This window comes from Tupaia chinensis, unplaced genomic scaffold (genome assembly GCF_000334495.1).
Source record: "Tupaia chinensis unplaced genomic scaffold, TupChi_1.0 Scaffold000288_2, whole genome shotgun sequence".
Lineage (NCBI taxonomy): Eukaryota > Metazoa > Chordata > Mammalia > Scandentia > Tupaiidae > Tupaia > Tupaia belangeri.
The window spans coordinates 2,946,506-2,962,949 of NW_006159773.1; the positions used below are offsets into that span (position 1 = coordinate 2,946,506).

The following is a 16,444-nucleotide window of genomic DNA, read 5'->3' on the forward strand; positions in this document are numbered from 1 at the left end:
TAATAGTTGTTAAGACTGGGGGATCTGAACATACCCAGACTGATGTTCAAATAGTAGCTTATCCATCACTTATAAATTAGTTTCTTCACCTATACAATATCCATAGTAATCAACATACCTCATGGGCCTGTTTTTAAGTTTAAAATAAATTTTGCTTGTAAAGCACTTAATGGAGTGCTTGTCATATAGTAGATGCTCAGTTAATATTCTTTAAAATATTTTTTAATTTTATTTTATTATTGTTATTATTATTTAATTTGCTATAGGGCACATGTGCTCACTGGAGAGAGACAAAGAAAGAGAAAGTTAGAAAACAAGGCACCAGGCCCAGGACTTGAGTAGCAGTTGGCACGTGGGAGTCTAGTAACCTTAACCAGCACACCACCTGCTGGCCCCTCAGTTAATAATATTTTAAATGGATACAATTTTATAGCCTTGACTTTCTTTTTCTGTTAGTTATTTCTAAGGAGGACATATATCACTACTTTTCATTCACTAAGTCCTAAGAGGCTCTAAGATGAGTTCTGGATAATAGCAAAGAAAAGGAGGAACCTTTTGAGATAACTACTGTCCAGAGCATTAGGGTGATAAGTCCTTACCTCCTAATGTCACATCCGGGGTGTCTGACTTACGCCTGCTTCCTTTTCTTTGGGTTACGTGGCTCTCTTTAGGGAATTAAAGCTACGCTGTGTGGTTTCACGTGCATTTTGTGCTTCTGACCCCCAAATGTACAGTTCTTGCCCTGATCTTTATTCTTTTATTTTTATTTATTTATTTATTGAGAGGTTTTTGCTATAGGGCACATGCGCTCACCAGAAAGACAGAGACATACAGAGAGACAGAAAGCGAGAAACACCCCAGGGGGGATGGCCATGCCACAATCCCTTCTCCTCCATTCTCCTCTTGGGATCTTGGGCACGCACGCACACGCGTAGTGTGAGTTTAAGCTGCCGGGTCCGGGACTCAAATCACAGTCGACTACATGGGAATCCAACAACATAGCCATTTAGCCAGCTGCTGGTCCCCCTGATCTTTATTCTTTACCCTTCAGGGTGGCATGTCCAGTTGCCCACTGTTAGCTAGCTAACTTCATGCAGTGTTGCTCACAGGTGGTTCAGATCCAGCATGCATGAATGAAACAGTACATTTTCTCTACCCTCCTGATGCCGCATTCCACTTTTCATTAACTTCCTTTTTCTTTTTTTTCCAAATAATTATTTTATTTAACTTTATTTACTTACTTAAATTTGACCAGAGACAGTCAAAGAATGTGAGAAAACAAACTGCCAGTTCCGGTTTCTTTCTTTTTTTTTTTTTTCTTTTTTTCTTTTTGGAGAGGTTTTTGCTATAGGGCACGTGCACTCGCCAGACAGAGACAGAGAAACAGAAAGCGAGAAATCACCCCCCCCCCCAGGGGGATGGCCATGCCTCAATCCCTTCTCCTCCGTTTTCCTCTTGGGATCTTGGGCACGCACACGCACGTGCCCGGCATGAGTTTTAAGCCGCTGGGTCCGGGACGCGAACCGTGGTCGATTACATGGGAGTCCAGCAACATAGCCATTATGCTAACTGCTGGTCCCCCAGTTTCGGGTTCTAACTGCGGTGGCCATGTGGGAGTCCAGCACCCTTAATCACCACACCTGGCGGCTCATTATTTTCCTTGAACTGTCCCTGTCCAGTGTGTGCAGTCTCATCATCAACCCAGAAACCCGAGAGGCATTCTAGGACTTTCTGGTCTCATTTACTGCCTGCATCCTATCATTTCCAAAGCCCTCCTGATTTTACCTCCTAAACATTTCTCAAGTCTGTCCTGTTAGTTCTGTTTCCACTCTAACCTCTTAGTCTTCATCCTCATCTGCTTCTTTCAGAGGGCCTGGCCTAAGTGATTCTGTAACACCCAATCTTGTCACCCTTCCATTCTTACTCCATATTGCTTTTAAAGAGATCTAAAGTGGAGGTCTGACCATTGTCATTTCTCCCTATAAATAACTTTATTTCCTGCAAGAGCAGTTTCAAGGTCCTTAGCATAACTGGTCAGGCGTATTGTGATTCTCTAACCTTTACTTACCCACTGGCATTCCCAGGCAAATGTCCTCAGCTCCTCTCTAGTACTAGTGAATTTTAAGCCTCCTCACTAGTAATTACTTCCACATGCTGTATGCTAATGTCTTCCTCCAGGCCTGGGATACTTTCTCTGTTCACTAACTTGTCCATTTGTCAGAACTGAACTCTAAAGCCACTTTCTTTAGAACATCTTCGCTAACTTTTCCTGCCTGCACTGCCTCTCCAGACTGGAAGACTTGTCTCTCCTCAGGGATTCCACTATAAGCTCTGGATACTTCTACCCTAACACACTGTTGTATTGGAATTGTCTCTTTCAGAAATTTTTCTCTGTGTTCTTACAGCCCATAAGGAAGTTTGGCCTCCTGGACACATGTTCAACAGGCTTCTGTTGGTCTCCAGAGGTGGGAGTCCAAATCATCAGGAAAGTAAGAAAGGAAAATGTGATTTGACTGTATGAAAATGATATTAAGTTGTCATTTTACATGGATTTTTTTTCCCATTTTTACTTATCCATCATAGACACCCCTTCTTGTATCAGAATGCTGACACATTAATGTGGCTCAACTGTCAATAATTTTTAACAATTTCATTGTATGTCAGATTATAGATTATGAAGTTTTTGTATTATAATACAACATAGCTTAAAGAACATAGTAGAACTTTAAAAAATGTTTTTTGGGGGTCAGCAGGTGGCACGGTCATTAAAGTGCTGGACTCCTACATGGCTGACCAAAGTTTGAGTCCATGGTGGCTTGCTTTCTCACTTTCCCTCTCTCTCTATCTCTCTCTGGTGAGTACATGTGCCCTATAACAAAATAATAATAATACATAAAATTAAATTAAAAAAACTTTTTTTGAGTTAATAAATACTAAAGTCGGGAGGCAAACAGTGGTGCAGCAGTAAAACGCAGTGCTGTTATTTTTCTTTTTTTTCTTTCTTTTTTTTAAAGAGAAATTGTTGCTGTAGGGTGTGTGCACTCACCAGAGAGACAGAGAAACAGAAACCAAGAAATCACCCCTTGGGGGAATGGCCACACTGCAATCCCTTTTCTCCATTCTCCTCTCAGGATTTTAAGCACTTACACACATGTGCCCACCATGAGTTTTAAGCTGCTCAATCTGGGACTCAAACCGGGGCCGACTATATGGAAGTCCAGTGACATAACCATTATACCATCTGCTGGTCCCAACACAATGTTCTTCAAAGCTGATGCACGTATCATTAGTAAGGCTCTGGATTTGTGTCTGGAGACTTCCCAGAGTATGCCAGGCACATGCACATCCATGATCCAGGACTGACCAAGACTGGGTATGGGTTCTAGCATCAAGATCCTGCTGGCATGGGACCAGCAGTTAGTGTAATGGCTATGTTGCTGGACTCCCACGTAGTTGACCCGTTGGCTTAAACTCACGCCAGGCACGTGTGCATGCGTGCCCAAGATCCCGAGAGGAGAATGGAGGAGAAGTGATTGTGGCATGGCCATCTTCCCTGGGGGGTGATTTCTCACTTTCTGTCCCTCTGTCTCTCTCTGTCTGTCTGGCGAGCGCATGCGCCCTATAGCAAAAACATCTCCAAAAAATAAAAAAATGATCCTGCTGGTATGGTGATTAAACTGCTGGACACTCCTACATGACTAACCATGGTTTGAATTCCAGACCAGGTGACTTGCTTCCACACTTTCCCTCTCTCTCTTAGGTCTAAGTAAAATGAATGAATGAATAAATAAAATTAAAATAAATAATTCTTTAAAAAAATATGACCCTGTTGGAGGTGATGTCTCTTTCTCTCTCTTTCTCTCACTTATGGGAGTAATAAATAAACTTTTAAAAAATTACTAAACTCTGTCCAAGCAAGCACAGTCTTTGTGGTGATTGCTCATCTTAGTATGGTCATTAGCTCACAGCTGAACAAACAGGCTAAAAAATGGAGGAAAAATTTCCCCTATTATATTCTGCATACCAGCAAAGGCTAATCTTCTCAAAGCCCTGTTTTAATTGCATGCCTACCTTTCTTAACCCACAATAGCTCTTTATTAGTTCATGTCCAAACTCCTCACCCTGCCTTACCTACGCAACCTAATTTTGGGCAGCCCTTTTATAGGATGTTATAGTTTATACAGTTAAATCAGTTTACTTACTAGGAAAAGTGGGCAGGGAGTATGGATTGGTGGTTCTTGCTTAGCCAGATTTTGGATTTTCAAATCTAGGCTTTAGCATCAAAGTATAGACTTTAAAACTGTATGTGGAAGAGTAGGGCCTGAGGAAGGACGCCGAGAAGAAAAATACGAAGGCAAAGCATTAATGGGACAAAGAAATGTGGCATTATCTGTTGAAGATATTTTATAGTTTTATCAACTGAACTAGGGAGAAATGTTCACATACTGAAATATTCACTTCGTAAGCTAAACAATGTGACTGAATGTATAAAAGAAAATGAAATTTTAAAAAGTTTTTATTCACTATTTATTGTCTTCTATGGGCTAGGCACATTGGCAGTAGACAGAGGTTTCGTGAATCAATGACAACCTCTACCATGGGTATGGTCTAGTTGTGAAGATAAATAAAGTCCACCATAAAAAGTGCTTTGATGGAGAAGTGCCCCAGGAGCCCACAGTAAGGATATCTAACCCAGCCATGCAATCAGGGAGGGCTTCTCAAGCTCAGTGACATCTAGCTTAATGTTCACTGATAGGAAGTATGTCGTAGATTGAAAAACAGCAAGCGCAAAAGCCTAATGGGAAGAGAGACTGAGGTGCTCAGGGAAGTGAGACACGTTTCTTAAGGTTGGATCTCAGGTAGAAGGAGCTAGTTGTATTATTGTAGTAGATTATGAAAGAAAGAAGGATATTTCTTTGTTCTATCAGGGTCTTGCTTGCCCTTCTTCCTGGAGTCTGAACCATTCAGATCAATAATGCTTTTTTTGAAAGTTCATTTTTTCTTCCTTGAAATAAGAGACAGATAGGCAGGGTCATATACCCCACTCATACTGCGACCTATCCCTGGCATCAAGTAGCCCATGTTGTGACCACACACTTACGCTCTCTGTGCTCAGGGAAGTCCCAGGATTTCAACCCAGTACCTTTCCCTTGTAGATCCAGTTGTGTTACTACCTGGCCTTATTCTTTACTTTCATGGAAGGTATAGAAGAAAAAAAAAAATCAGAGTGAATCAAATAAACTCTTGTTCTTTCACTGACCACTGAACTTCATTTCTAGTCACATGTTTTTACTTCATGTAATTTTTATTAATACAAAATTAATAAGTATGTTGTAGTGAGATGATACAGACATCAATGCAATTTGAAATAACCCCACTCCACACGCCTTTGATCTCCATCATTAAAATAACATCAGATTCCTTAGCATTGTCATCAAGCTTTTGGTGGTTAGTCCCTAACATGTCTGTCTGTCTGTCTCATTTCTACCATTCTCCTTCATGAAGACCTACCCACTCTCTGATGTATCTGTGTCATATCCTTTGCTTTCCTGCTTTTGAGGCTTTACTTCCTTTCCCTTCATCTATAACAAACTTCTTCCCCTTCTCTGCGTGTCCAACTAGGATACTTGGTTCATTTTCCTTTTTAAAAAAATTGCCATAGGGTATATGGACTCAGAAAGAGAGAGAGAGAGAGAGAGAGAGAGAGAGAATTCAATGAGACATAGTCATGTTACATTTTTTTCCCCTCTGTTTCTTCATCCCATCAGGATTTGGGGCACACTCATACATATATCTAGTGTGTTTTTCAAGTCTCTGGGCCGGGTACTCAAACCATGGTCAGTGATCTTGCTCTCCAAATAGATCCCCACTGAATTACGAGGCCAGCCATGTGGCCTTTGAAAGTTCATCTCCAATATTTCTTTGTAAGTTACTGCTTTTCCTTTTTCTTTCTAGACAGGGTCTTATTGTGTTGTGATCCTCCCGCCTTAGCCTCCTAGCTAGGACTATAGGCATGCGCCACCATTCCCAGTTTTTTGTTGTTGTTGTTGTTTTTTGTTTTTAATTTTTACATTTTAAGCAGGGCCTTTATTGCCCAGGCTAGCCTTGAGCTCACAGTTCTCTTGGTTCTGACTCCATAGTCACTGGATCATAGGCACATACCACTGTCTGGACTTTAGGTTGGACCTGAAATCAAACCCAGGTTTCCATGTGGTCCCAACCTGCAGAGCACATTGTCTCAGCAGTGCCCTCCACCATGGTGAGGCCAAGTCTGTGCTTTTCTCAGCATCCTTCCTGCCTCTTCCAGTTCTCCACTCCAGAAGTGATTTCTTTTTCTTTTCTTCTTAATAAAACATGCCAGGGTCTTTTGCAGTGTTTTTTAAAATGTGGGTTATAACCTACTAGTGACTCATGAATTCAATTTTGTGGGTCGTGATCTGCCTTTGAAAGCCTGGAATACAGTAGACCAGGACAAAAAATATCAAAATGTGTTGTACATAACAAAGAGTAATGTCGTTTCATGGTATTTTTGTTGCTTGACTGGCTCATCATGTGAAGTGTATTTCTTAGCTTGAGACTGTGTCAAAAAAGGTTGAAAAACACTGGTCCACATTCTCTCTGTGAATAAGCTCTATAATTAGATTATGGGTTACTTAAATACAGGGACTTCTGTCTCATACTGTAAATAATCCACCTTTCCCACTTTATATAGTATCTAGGGAGCTACTTTGTTTATCCTAAGTGCTGATTTTCTCTAAACTCATTCCCAATTCTTCCTAAACCCTGTAACATCCTTGCCATAAAATTTTCCAAATCTAGCAGGTTGGACTCTCTTAGTCTATTTCTCCTCCAGAAATCTTTTTGTCAATGCTGTTCTCCATTTCTTTTAGTTTTTGGAAGAGATGTTTGCTATAGGGCACATGCGCTTACCAGAGAGACAGAGAGAGGCCAAGAGAGAGAAAGCGAGAAGTCATCCCCCAGTGGTGATGACCACACTACATTCCCTTCTCCTTCATTATGCTCTTGGGATTTGGGGCACTCATGCAGATGTGCCCGGTATGAGTTTCAAACTGCCAGACCCAGGGTTTGAACTATTGCCAGCTATGTAGGAGTCTAATACCTTAACCACCATGCCACCTGCTGGCCTCTCTATTCTCCATTTCTAATCAGGGATACTGTTATAATTTTCATCCTGGGAATTTGCTTTGTTGGTTAACAGGGTTCAATCACTTGCTCTTCTCTTTTGGCTTATTCTGTTATTCTGGTAGAGCACATTGTCTAATAGCTTTCTGAAAAAGTGTCCATGGAAAGTAACTTTTTTTCTTAAGAATTATTTTATTCATTCATTCATTTATTTATTTATTTTAATTCGACAGAGAGGGACAGTGTGAGAGAGAGAGAGAGGGAAAGTGAGAAAGTAAGCCACCAGATCTGGGACTCAAACCATGGTCAGCCAGATGGTAGTCCAGTGCCCCTAAACCTTGCCACCTGCTGGCCCTGGAAAGTTAATTTTTTTACTCTTACATTTTTTTCCCCCTGAAAAGCCCATATTCTTCCTGCCTTTTTATTTTTTTCTTTTTTGAATGACGATTAGGCTGATTATAGAACTATACTTATAAAGTGCTTTCTTCTCAGGGTAAGCTCTGTAGCACAATGGTTAAATGCCATGCATTGGTAACCAGATCCAGATCCCCAATATTTGACCACAGTTCAATTCTTGACTTGGTGATTTGAAAAACATGCCCGGCACATGTATGTTCATGTCCAAAATCCTGATGGGAAAGAGAAAAAGAGGAAAAAGAAATGTGGTGTGACTATGCCCCACTGGGAGTTATCCCTCTCTCTCACTCTTATGAGTATATGAGCCAACATGTTTTTGAAAGTATTGCTCTGTTGTCTTCTAGTTTCCATTGTTGCTGATAAGGGACCATGCCATATTCTTTTTTTTACTTCCTTTTTTTTTTTTGAGAGATTTTTGCTATAGGGTGCGTGCACTCGCCAGACAGACAAAGAGAGACAGAGAAACAGAAAGCAAGAAATCACCCCCCCCAGGGGGAATGGCCATGCTGCAATCCCTTCTCCTCTGTTCTCCTCTTGGGATCTTGGGCATGCACGCACACACACCCAGCGTAAGTTTTAAGCCACCAGGTCCAGGACGTGAACCACGATCGACTACATGGGAGCCCAGCGACATAGCCATTACACTAACTGCTGGTCCCATTCAATGGGGCTTTTAAATCTGGAATTTATGTTATTTATTTCTTGGCAAATTATTTATTATTTATTATTTCGACAGTTTTATCCACATTTGTTTTGATAATTTTATCCTGACAAATAAATTATTTTCTTTCTAGATCCTCAATTAGTTGTGTGCTGGATCTTTTAGGTTGATCTTTTACGTTTCTTATCTGTTTCTGGTTTTTTTTTTCCCCTGTAGTCCAATCTTTACCTTTAACTTTACCTCCCAGCCTTCTATTGAATTTTTTGTTTGTTTTAGCTATCATTTTTAGTTCCAAGAACTCTTCTTTTAAAGTTTTCTGTTTTGGGGGGCCAGACAGTGACATGGAGGATAAGGTGTCTGGATCCCACATGACCAACTGCATGGTTCAAGTCCTAGACCCTTGCAGCTTAGCCATCTCCCCCAGGATGATGATTTCTCACTTTCCCTCTCTCTGTGTATGTATCTCTAGTGAGTGCATGTGCCCTATAGGAAAAAGCTAAAAAAAAAAAAAAAATCCTGTTTTCATTTTATGCATATAATATTTCCTTTTGCCGGACAGCATGTGCATTCATTAGAGAGGGGGAGAGAAAGAGAGAGAGAGAAAACAAACATCCTTTCTTCTCCATTTCTCCCTCCTTTCAGGATTTTGGGTACACACACATGCTCAGTGTGTTTCTGAAGTCACTGTGTCTGGGACCGAAACCAGTCAGCCAGCCACTTGGGATCCAGCCACCTTAACCACCACGGCACAGCTAGTCCAATATCTTCTATCTTTATGATGGTTTTTATGTTTTGTTTTGTTTGTTAGATTTAAAATCTTTTGTCCAATCTTAGCATTATGTTTCCTGTGTTTATTTTTCTAATTAAAAAAAAATATTTTGTTTCATTTGGCTTTGGTTATTTATGTTGGCTTTCTCAAGTGCTTGGTGATTAAGAGTGAGATACCAAAAGGATGCATTAAAAACTGTGTAGAAGTTTTATGTATCTGAGAGGCATTTTGTTTTAGTCCATTTTTGCTGTTACATTAGAATACCTGAGATTGGGAAATTCATAAAGAACAGAAATTTATCTCTCATGGTTCTAGAGGCTGGGAAGTGTAAGATCTGGGCACCAGCAGCAGGTTTTGTGTCTGAGGAAGGCCCAGTCTTAGATTCCGAGATGCACCTTGAATGTTGTATTCTCACATGGCAGAAGAGCCAAAAAGAACAAACCCATTCAGGCATCACACCAGGTGGCATGGTAGTTAAGGCAGACTCCCACATGGCCAACTGTTGTTTGAGTCCTGGCTCAGCAGCTTGGAACTCAGGCCAGGCCTATGTGTGTGCATGCCCAAAATTCCAGGAGAAGAATGGAGGAGCAGGGATTACAGTGTAGCCATTCCCCCTGGGGGGCTGATTTCTTGCTTTCTATCCCTCTGTCTCTGTCACTCTGGCAAGTGCACGCGCCCTATATTCAAAAATCTCCCTCTCTCAAAAAAAAGAGCACACACATCCCAACAAGCCCTTCATATAGTGGTATTAACCACTCATGAAGGCAGAACCCTCATGACTTAAACATCTCCTATTTGGCCTCTTGTCCCAGCGCTGTTGCATTGTGAATTAAGTTTTAACCTGAGTTTTGGAGGAGACAGAAACATTCAAACCATAGCAGACTTTAATTAAAGGTGAACCAAGTTTTTCGATGGCAGCCTTCACAGTTTGCAGCAGCAGCAGCTATTTTCTTTAGGACCACTCAGTTTTTCCAGAGAAGTGGCCTTTTGCCTCTTGCCTGTTACACCACACCCTGGGCCTTTCCCCTGATTGTGCACATTAGGTCAGCCCACTCCTGTCGTCCCCTCCACAGCCTCTTAGGTTTCACTTTCTACCCTCTGCCTGTTTCCCACCCCTCCATTGGCTCTCTGTCTTCAGATATTGTGGATGTGGTCTTTTCCTTTGGGTTTGCTTTCTTCTTTTGAGAGGAATTCTGAGAATAAGGGTGAGAAATCTTTATGCCAACATTTAAGACAAAAAGACCTTTCCTACCTTTTTAATTGAAATAGTTCTCTAATTTATCATTTAAAAATGGAAGGAGTATGTTTTTCCTACATGGGGATGTTGAGACCTAATTAATTGGTGTTAAAACATTTATGAAGATGAAACCCTCATGGAAGTATTTACTGGCATGTTATTTTCCAGAGAGCACAGCAAGAATGCTATATAAAATTTAAGTTACCTTTTAAGGTTTCCCATTGTATAAACCCCCTTTTTTTTTTCCCTTGTCATTTTAGATTTTTGCAGGACAGTGTTGGTTGGTCTCTCATGGACAATTCAAATACCCAGAGTCTGACATCAGGAGACAATTCATGATATGAAGCATGCCGTATGTGGCTTTGTGAATGTTACTAGTTCTCATATTAAGGTGTGAGGTTTATTTTAAAAATAGACTTATTTCCAAACCTCTTTTTAATATTCCGTTTTCTTTTTGAGCATATGGCCATGGTTTTTCCATCTCAGTAACTTCCATAAAATTTCTTACTAAGTAGTTACTTATAAATAAAAGACTGTGTTTAAGTAGTTGAAATAGGCACACAGTTTTGAGTACATGATACTCAATAGGCGTTTTAGAAAGTCTGGGGCTAGACTTGCAGGAGAGTTGGAGACATCAGTGACCTGGTATGATGCCATGTTACGAAACAATGATATTATGTGTGATCATTGAGAAATTCTGTGACATGTGTGCCATTTTAGTATAAATATAAAAATCCTCTTATCCTGTCAACTTCTAGCCACTTAGCAATAGAACATTTTTTAAAAATCTGTTTGGTTTGTTCGTTCTTTATTAAAATGAATGCAATGTGCTGTGCAGTGGAACAGGGCAGGCAGAACACAAGCGTTAGTGTTAAACTGGCCTCGACTTGGATCACAGCACTGCTGACTTCCAACTTCGTGAATTTGAACAGGTTCCTTGATGTCTTGCCTTCTGCATCTGTCAGATCTAGTGAGTTCATAGGTTTTCTCTATAGAGATTACATAGGGTAATGCATGTGAAGTCCTCAGCACCATGCCTGACTCCAGTGAGGTATGTAAAGCATCTCACATAGTGCCTTTTCCTCCCACTTTTCCTCCTACTTACGTAAGATGTTTTGCTGACTCAAAACTACCAATAGAAAATTATATAAATCCTTTCTTCTAATTCTTAGAAGATTTAATTTGGAGATGGTTTTAATACATTTTAAAAATGCTGTCATTTAAGTAGTACTAGTGCTCAGAAATGTCTAAAGAATTGATTTCTGTCTGGGCTGAATTAGCAACCCATAAGAGCACTGAGTTCCTGGAGGGAACTCCAAATTTTTGAAATAATGTATTTGCTAAGCTACTTGGGCTTTGCCTATTACCCAGGGGAATTTATAAATGTGTCAAGCCTTGATAGATTCTTCCTTCTTATGTTAATGTACTATAAATATGCGGGGCTCATTCTGCCTGTGGCCATGCGTCATGCCTGCTGTTACTGGCATCACCAGCACCGTTATCCTCCTGGACCTGACTTTCTGCTTACTCTCTTGTGAGAGACCCACAGGACCAGCCCAGCAGTGCCCCAATTTGCATTTCCCTGGTGCACCTCTGATGTGGAGATCAATGAACTCCCCATCCTGACAAGTAGAAGAAGCAAGCTCATCAATTTTAATTTTGAAAACTGTCTACATACTATTGTCATCAATTTGTCTGAGTTACTTTTACAAAGATGGTAGACTCATCAATTTGGAACCTATCATGTCAGAGTTGGCCATTAGGGACTTACGACTGTATAATAACATTTCCTGTGATACTCTCACTAGATACTTAAATTTTATAAATGTGCATAGGAAAGGATGGTGAAGAAAATATAAAGGACCTAAGGGATGGATCCATTTTATATTGTTCAGAAAATTTTTCTTTAATGTGCTTTCTGAAATTTACTACTTTTAATCAACATATTATAAAATAGGCATAATTCGATTGGTTTAATCCGATAGAAAAGTTGTTTTATTACTATGCTGGGTGTCTTGCAGCTGTAATTTTTTTAATTGCTAGAGGGCATGTGTGCTCACCAGAGAAAGAGAGAGTGAGAGAAATCACCTTCCTAGGGACTGTGGTCATGCCACAGTCCCTTCTCCTCCATTCCTTTTTCCTATCAGGATTTTGGGCATGCACACACAACACATCCAGCATGTTTTTTAAGCTACTGGGGCCAGAATTTGAACCATTGTTAGCCATGTGGGATTTGACTCTCTTAACTGCTGAGATATGGGACCAGCCTCTGTTATTCTAAAATTTAATGGTAAATATTATGTAGCTCTATTGACACATTTTTAATTCAACTAAAAATTCCTATTTATACTTTTTTATTTAAAAAGTAGAAAGGCTTAATATTCTAGATACATAGTTGACTTAGAGTTGAATTGCTTTATACACACACACACACAAACACACGCAAAGAAATAAATTTGGCAGAGATCACATGTACTTCCCAAGGAGAGAGAGACAGAGAGACCAAGAGAGAGGGAGAAGTAAAAAGCACCCCACCCACAATAGGGCATGGTCACACTGCAATCTCTATTTTTTCACTTCTCTACCCGTTGGGATTTGGGGTACACGCTAGCGCGCACACACACACACATCTGGCATGTTTTTCAGGTCACTGGGACTGGGATTCAAACCATGGTCAGCCATGTGGAATCCAGTTTCTTTAACCACCAGACTGTGAGGCCAGCCCAAAATATTTTTGAAAACTATTTACTCATTTAACAATTATTAAACAAGCATACAGAGTATTTATAGTATGTGTTTAAAATATGAAGAATAACTAAAAAGACTCCTTTATCTACCAAACAAATAGGATATGACTGATATGTAGAGTCCATATGTTTAGTTTATCACCTTTTATACCCCAAGTAACAACGACAAAATTTTGTGTTTATTATTGTCTTAACTTTTATAAAACCAGTTTTTATGTTTGTATTTGTTCCTAAACAGCATATCATTGAATTGTTTTTGTTTCTGACACATATAAAAATGAGATGACTTTTTTCTGATGCCTACTTTTAACATAACATTAGTGACATTGATCCATGTTTACACGTATGGGTATAAATTACTCATTTTCACATCTATATGGTATTCCATTGCATCACTACCACACAGTTCAGTTATCTGTTCTTTTCTTGATGGACATTTGGGTAGCCGCTAGATTTTTGGCTAGGACAGATAATGACTTCTGGTATACAACTTGGTGAGTGTGAATTGCTAGGCCAGTTGCCTAATTTCTGAGTTTCATATGAAATGTGATTTGCTTTTCTTTGAATTTAGGGAGGATTTGAGGTTGGAATAATCTGGTTCAAATCAGTGGTTTGATAAGGTTATACCAATTTTAATGATTTTTCTAAGAAAAATAGTTCATTTTGAAATGAAGAGAACCAATTTCTTCAAACAGGTTGAGAAGTGAGGAATTCTGGATAATTTAAATGTGGTTATATAAATATGTATAGATATAAAGATATGAGACATAGATATAGAGTCAATTTTAAGCATTAGAATATAGTATTGATAATGACTAACTTATATTGGATGCGTAAAAAATGGGTGGCTGTCCTGGTACATGACAAATGAATATCAGTCCCAGCCTGGGGACAGTTCTTTTGGGGTTGTGTGTGTATGTGTGATAGTAAATCTATGAATACGAGTGGTAAAAAAAATTACCTTCAGGTTTCTTTCTCTCTCTCTCTCCTTTTTTTTTTTTTTCTGTAAGGTACGTGCGCTTGCCAGAGACAAATAGAGGCAGAGAGACAAAGAGAGAGACAGTGAGGAAGCATCCCCCAGGGAGGATGGTCATACTGCAATCCCTTCACCACTTTTTTTTCAGTATTCTGGGCACACATACACATATGCCCTGCATATCTTTTAAGCCACCAGGTCTGAGATTCAAATCATGCAGTCAGTCAGGTAAGATTCAGTGCCTTAATTTAATGTCCACACCATCTGCTACCCCAAGGTTTCTCGTTTTTTTGACAAAAAGGAAATTATTTTCTGTACGTTTTCCTGGATTCGCAGTTCATCTTGTATTATGTGGAAATAAGATGCCAAATTAATAGGTCACTGTAGTATTTGAAATTCTACAAATTCAAGAAAGATGAGTCAATAATGGACATCATAATTGTCAACTTTACAATGAGCGTCTATTGCCAGTACTTTTCTTTGTACATGTCTGGAAATGTTTTACAAATAATTCATGTACATTTCTGATATAATGCCCTCCTTCTTCAAAACCCTTGTCTTAAAATGATCTAAAATTCCCTTACTTTTTTGATTTCCTGCCTTCATACCTACTTCTCTATTTAGGACATTTAATTTTGCTCCTTCCTGGGCCAGGCATCTGTTTATCTAGGTTCTAGAAATGCAGTAAGAAACAAAATCTAATCCTACCCTCCAAGAATTGAGTTCAGTGAGAGGGAGGAATATGTAAATAGGCAATTTCAAGGCATTATTCTTTGATAACAGTTGGTTCATATGTAGTCTGAGAAATGAGAAGGCTAAGGGAAAACTTCTGCTGTTAGAATATTAAAGAAATTTGTTTATTTTAAATACTTGTTTTCATATTCAATTTTTAAAAATTTACTTTTTTTTTATACATTTAGTCACATTATTTAGCTTACAAAGTGAACATTTCGATATGTGACCATTTTTCCCCAATCTAGCTGATCAAAATATCTTCAACAGATAACACCACTACCTCCCTGTCCCGTCAGTACTCTGTCTCTGTATCCCTCCTCCAAATGTCTTTACCCAGGCCCCACTCCTCCACACACACCACATCTGGCAATCACACTCATCTCTTGTGTTTGTACATCTTTTAGTCAGTCAGTTTCAGTCATAGAGTGTGGATAATCGGTATATATTAAGTGGGGACATACAATGTCTCTCCTTCATAGCCTGGCTTGCTTCACTCAGCAGTAAATCTTACATATTCTTCCACTTTCTGTCAAAAGCCAGGGTTTTGTTGTTTTTTATGGCTGAATAATATTTCATAGAGCATATGTGCCACAGTTTTTCAATCCATTCATCTGCCTGGGGGCATTTGGGTTGGTTCCATGTTTTAGCAGTTGTGAAAAGTGCCGCAATAAACGTCGATGTGCAAGCACTTTTCCGATGAAGAATTCTTCTGTCCTTTGGGTAGATATCAAGGAGTGGGATTGCTGGATCATATGGTAGTTCTATTTATAGATTTTTGAGGAATCTCCCCCTAAATGTGTTAAGGGGAGGGGTATCCTGAATGGGATGGTAGATTTTTTTTCCTTAAAACTTTTTTTTTTTTTTTAATACTCAAAGGAGAGGGATGTTGGAAGGATAAAGTGGAGAGCTCCACTTGGATGTAACCAGGTGGATGCTAGGGCTTGGAGCCAGGTGGCCATCGTGTGAGCAGTGCTCCTGTCCGTAGAATGGCTCTTGTTTTTATTTGGACCTGGAGCTACAGTTAATGTTTGAACGAGGCTGTGGAGCTGCTTTTTAGAAAGCTTGCCTTGTTAGCCTACCTTCTAGGGTTAGGCATCTGAGTTTTCCCATGAGAGAAAAAGGGAGATACACATATACACACACACACACACACACACACACACACACACTTTCCATCTTGGACCCTGTGTTCCCAAATACAGTATGAAGAGTGATAGGAAAGTTAGGCTTTGGAACTTTCTTGGTCCTTTTCTGTCACTTTTCAGTGCTGCTTTCCTCCCCTTCATGGGTTGTTTTTCTTTTATTTTAAAGATGAATACATCTGCTGCCCTGAGTGTTTTTTAGCCCTGAGTATTGATACCTGCTGTGTAAGCCGGGGGTGGTTTGACTCTTAGTTCATATTCAATTTTATAGGTCATTTCTGTACACAGACTTCCAGAGTTAAAAAAAAGGTTTATTATAAGTTTTCTAAAAATATTATTCTATTTTTTTGTTTGTATTTCATGAAAAAGGAGAACTACTTTTATCATTGCCTTAAATACTTTTTTAATGCCATGAGTCATCACTTCTGGAAACTTCTTTTTCTGAAAATGTCTAACAGTCATTGATCTTGATCACATCTTATGATTTGCAAGTATGGCATGACATTAAGAATTATGTAAAACAACACATGCTATTGAAGTCTACATATATCCATATACTTAATAAATGTGATTTTTTTTTTTTTACAAAAAGTACATTATTTCTTGAGAGGGAAAGA

General features: G+C 39.4%; 1 protein-coding gene across 2 annotated transcripts in view; it reads left to right on the top strand.

Moving 5' to 3' along the window:
- The first annotated feature begins 2,470 nt into the window (after window positions 1–2,470).
- Window positions 2,471–16,444, top strand: part of SGK3 (serum/glucocorticoid regulated kinase family member 3) — a 135,385-nt gene continuing 121,411 nt past the window's right edge. The window contains exon 1 of one of the 2 annotated variants that reach the window (XM_014588587.2): window positions 2,471–2,489. The gene's annotated coding sequence lies outside the window, so the exon portion shown is untranslated. The remainder of the gene's footprint in view (window positions 2,490–16,444) is intronic. The other variant, XM_014588588.2, reaches the window with a different exon arrangement.